Source organism: Schistocerca serialis, chromosome 2 (genome assembly GCF_023864345.2).
Source record: "Schistocerca serialis cubense isolate TAMUIC-IGC-003099 chromosome 2, iqSchSeri2.2, whole genome shotgun sequence".
Lineage (NCBI taxonomy): Eukaryota > Metazoa > Arthropoda > Insecta > Orthoptera > Acrididae > Schistocerca > Schistocerca serialis.
This window is the reverse complement of record NC_064639.1, coordinates 66,856,132-66,861,119: the sequence shown is the minus strand read 5'-3', so window position 1 is coordinate 66,861,119 and position 4,988 is coordinate 66,856,132. Positions and strand designations below refer to the sequence as shown.

Genomic DNA, 4,988 nt, shown 5'->3' with positions numbered 1-4,988 from the left:
GTGTGTGTGTGTGTGTGTGTGTGTGTGTGTGTGTGTGTGTGTGTGTGCGCTCGCGCGCGTCGTAAATTGTCCTCAGTATAACAGCCTCGGAACCAGTGTGTGGGCTGTAAATGGTGTGACGGGAAGAAGATTTGCCACTAACTAAAGGTACAGCAGGATGGGAGCAATTGTGAACAGTTTAGTGATAGGACAATTCTTATCAGAATCGACGGCAAAGCAAGTTCAACAGCAATACTTGAGCTATACATGCTGACATCACAAGCAGCATATGATATGACAGAAGACGTATATGAGCACTCCGTCATCAGGCCACAAGTGGCCCATCGGGACCATCCGATAGCCGAGTCATCCTCAGTTGAGGATGCGGATAAGAGGGGCGTGTGGTCAGCACACCGGTCTCCCGGTTTTCTTTGACCAGAGCCGCTAATGTTCGGTCGAGTAGCTCCTCAATTAGCATCACGAGCATGAGTGCACCCCGAAAAATGGCAACAGCACATGGCGGCCCGGATGGTGACCCATCCAAGTACAGGCCACGCCCGACAGCGCTTAACTGCGGTGATCTGATGGGAACCAGTGTATCCACTGCGGCAAGGCCGTTGCCAGACGTATATGAGGGTAGTGTGTAATTCAATGCGAAAAAATGTGAATGTCGTATAGCGTTGCCGGCTGGGAGATCCCGCAGTGTGGGTTCAGCCGCCTGTGCGAAAGGTTGCCATCCGCGTATACGGGGCCCTTTCCTTGCAGATACGTGAGAGATGTGACGTACATGTATTTGTGGAGTGCTGCTAAGTGTAGTGGATGCGTGTGTGGTGTAGCGTTATCTTTAAAATCGTATGGTGATGATGATGATGATGAGACAGGAAAGAGGGTGAAATGCAGTGCGAGCAGTAGTCCTCTCTTCTCGAATAGTACCAAAGAGACCGCCGAATTTGAGGTCCCCATCAGATGAACGGATCACCACCAACAGTGTCGCAGCTCTCACTTCATCAGACACAGAGGACAGGTTTGGAATTTAATCCACGACATTGGTGCAAAAGCTAGTGATCAGCAGTTCTGAGCCGCCACCTCTCCCCCACTTGCCAGCCAAATACTGGCAGCCAAAACTTTGTCGTCCACCAGGATTCGAACCGGATTATCATTCCAAGTCGTTCACCACCGCAAAGGTGTGCGTTAGTGACTTTGGCTACTTTCTTGGTAGTTATTTTTTCTTATAGTTCACTTATTTTATTTCTGTGTGTGTAAAAACATAAACACCTCTGCTAAAAACATTAAAAATATCTTCTTCTCGCGGGGGGGGGGGGGGGGCGGTCATGACAACCCACTCTCTTCCCCCTGGGTCCACACCTGTTCTTCTGTGGGCCTGCTTCCTCTAACACCTACTATAGAAACAGCAGTACAAAACAAACACTAGTGCCGAAAGCGAAATAGGGGGATAATGGTTACAAGAAAATAAGACCTTGGTAGTTGATAACCCGTGGTCTAGGGTTAGCGTCTTTGATTCATAATTAAAACGTCTGCCTAAATTTTGATAAATAATCAGCATTGGCGGCCGAAGACTTCCGGCATAAGAAGTCAGCCTCATTCTGCCAAAGGCCTTGTCAAAGAGGGCGGAGGAGCGGATTAAGGTTCAGGGCACTCTCTTGTCCTTGAGGTGGGAAATTGCCCCTCAAGGCGGAAGAATCAGCAATGATCAACGACATGAGGATGCAGAAGGCAATGGAAACCACTGTATTTAAGACACGTAAAGTGTATCCACAGGGCATGTGGCCTGTAATTGAAGAAGTGTCATTATGATCTCTCCATTGGCAAAAGATTCCGGAATAGTCCCCCATTCGGATCTCCGGGAGGGGACTGCCGAGAGGGAGGTTACCATGAGAAAAAGATTGAATAACCAACGAAAGGATAACGTTCTACGAGTCGGGGCGTGGAATGTCAGAAGCATGAACGTGGTAGAGAAACTAGAAAATCTGAAGAGGGAAATGCAAAGGCTCTATCTAGATATAGTAGGGGTCAGTGAAGTGAAGTGGAAGGAAGACAAGGATTTCTGGTCAATTGAGTATCGGGTAATATCAACAGCAGCAGAAAATGGTATAACAGGTGTAGGATTCGTTATGAATAGGAAGGTAGGGCAGAGGGTGTGTTACTGTGAACAGTTCAGTGACCGGGTTGTTCTAATCAGAATCGACAGCAGACCAACAGCGACAACGATAGTTCAAGTATACATGCCGACGTCGCAAGCTGAAGATGAACAGATAGAGAAAGTGTATGAGGATATTGAAAGGGTAATGCAGTATGTAAAGGGGGACGAAAATCTAATAGTCATGGGCGACTGGAATGCAGTTGTAGGGGAAGGAGTAGAAGAAAAGGTTACAGGAGAATATGAGCTTGGGATAAGGAATGAAAGAGTAGAAAGACTAATTGAGATCTGTAACAAGCTTCAGCTAGTAATAGCTAATACCCTGTTCAAGAATCACAAGAGGAGGAGGTATACTTGGAAAAGGCCGGGAGATACGGGAAGATTTCAATTAGAATACATCATGGTCAGACAGTGTTTCCGAAATCATCACTACTATATTGTGATCTGAGTCTAAATCTGCTCCTGGGTACGCCTTACAATCCAGTATCTGAAGAGTAGGCTGAGGTTCAAGACATTAGTCAGAAAGAATCAATACGCAAAGAAGTGGGATACGGAAGTAATAAGGAATGACGAGATACGTTTGAAGTTCTCTAACGCTATAGATACAGCAATAAGGAATAGCGCAGTAGGCAGTACAGTTGAAGAGGAATGGATATCTCTAAAAAGGGCCATCACAGAAGTTGGGAAGGAAAACATAGGTACAAAGAAGGTAGCTGCGAAGAAACCATGGGTAACAGAAGAAATACTTCAGTTGATTGACGAAAGGAGGAAGTACAAACATGTTCCGGGAAAATCAGGAATACAGAAATACAAGTCGCTGAGGAATGAAATAAATAGGAAGGGCAGGGAAGCTAAGACGAAATGGCTGCAGGAAAAATGTGAAGACATCGAAAAAGATATGATTGTCGGAAGGACAGACTCAGCATACAGGAAGGTCAAAACAACCTTTGGTGACATTAAAAGCAACGGTGGTAACATTAAGAGTGCAACGGGAATTCCACTGTTAAATGCAGAGGAGAGAGCAGATAGGTGGAAAGAATACATTGAAAGCCTCTATGAGGGTGAAGATTTGTCTGATGTGATAGAAGAAGAAACAGGAGTCGATTTAGAAGAGATAGGGGATCCAGCATTAGAATCGGATTTTAAATGAGCTTTGGAGGACTTACGGTCAAATAAGGTAGAAGGGATTGATAATATTCCAGCAGAATTTGTAAAATCATTGGGAGAAGTGGCAACAAAACGACTATTCACGTTGGTGTGTAGAATATATAAGTCTGGCCACATACCATCTGACTTTCGGAAAAGCATCATCCACACAATTCCGAAGACGGCAAGAGCTGACAAGTGCGAGAATTATCGCACAATCAGCTCAACAGCTCATGCATCGAAGTTGCTTACAAGAATAATATACAGAAGAATGGAAAAGAAAATTGAGAATGCGCTAGGTGACGATCAGTTTGGCTTTAGGAAAAGTAAAGGGACGAGAGAGGCGATTCTGACGTTACGGCTAATAATGGAAGGAAGGCTAAAGAAAAATCAAGACACTTCCATAGCATTTGTCGACCTGCGTTCGACAATATAAAGTGGTGCAAGCTGTTCCAGATTCTGGAAAAAGTAGGGGTAAGCTATAGGTAGAGACGGGTCATATACAATATGTACAACAACCAAGAGGGAATAATAAGAGTGGACGATCAAGAACGAAGTGCTCGTATTAATAAGGGTGTAAGACAAGGCTGCAGCCTTTCGCCCCTACTCATCAATCTGTACATCGAGGAAGCAATGATGGTAATAAAAGAAAGTTTCTGGAGTGGAATTAAAATACAAGGTGAAAGGATATCAGTGATACGATTCGCTGATGACATTGCTATCCTGAGTGAAAGTGAAGAAGAATTAAAAGATCTGCTGAACGGAATGAACAGTCTAATGAGTACACAGTATGGTTTGAGAGTAAATCGGAGAAAGACGAAGGTAATGAGAAGTAGTAGAAATGAGAACAGCGAGAAACTTTACATCAGGAGTGATGGTCACGAAGTCAATGAAGATAAGGAATTCTGTTACCTAGGCAGTAAAATAACCAATGACGGACGGAGCAAGGAGGACATCAAAAGCAGACTCGCTATGGCAAAAAAGGCATTTCTGGCCAAGAGAAGTCTACTAATATCAAATACCGGCCTTAATTTGAGGAAGAAATTTCTGAGGATGTACGTCTGGAGTACAGCATTGTATGGTAGTGAAACATGGACTGTTGGAGAACCGGGACAGAAGAGAATCGAAGCATTTGAGATGTGGTGCTATAGACGAATGTTGAAAATTAGGTGGACTGATAAGGTAAGGAATGAGGAGGTTCTATGCAGAATAGGAGAGGAAAGGAATATGTGAAAAACACTGATAAGGAGAAGGGACAGGATGATAGGACATCTGCTAAGACATGAGTGAATGACTTCCATGGTATTAGAGGGAGCTGTAGAGGGCAAAAACTGTAGAGGAAGGCAGAGATTGGAATACGTCAAGCAAATAATTGAGGACGTAGGTTGCAAGTGCTACTCTGAGATGAAGAGGTTAGCACAGGAAAGGAATTCGTGGCGGGCCGCATCAAACCAGTCCGTAGACTGATGACCAAAGAAAAGTATGAGAGAGGAGAAACGCTAATTGATTTCTGCAACAAATTTCAGCTACTAATAGTGATTACATTGTTCAAAAATCGCAAGAGGAGGTGTTCTTGGATAAATTCTCCATAACCGTTAGGGCAACACTGGCTGATTCCTTGTTTGTGGTTCTTGGAGTACTTCATTTTTTTTATTTTTTGATACTTTTCATTTTCTGGAAAGGGTAGAATATCCGAGCAATGACC

At 44.1% G+C, this 4,988-nt stretch overlaps 1 pseudogene; it reads right to left on the bottom strand.

The window, feature by feature from the left end:
* Positions 1-483: 483 nt before the first annotated feature.
* Positions 484-601, bottom strand: LOC126459421 (5S ribosomal RNA; annotated as a pseudogene).
* Positions 602-4,988: the final 4,387 nt, after the last annotated feature.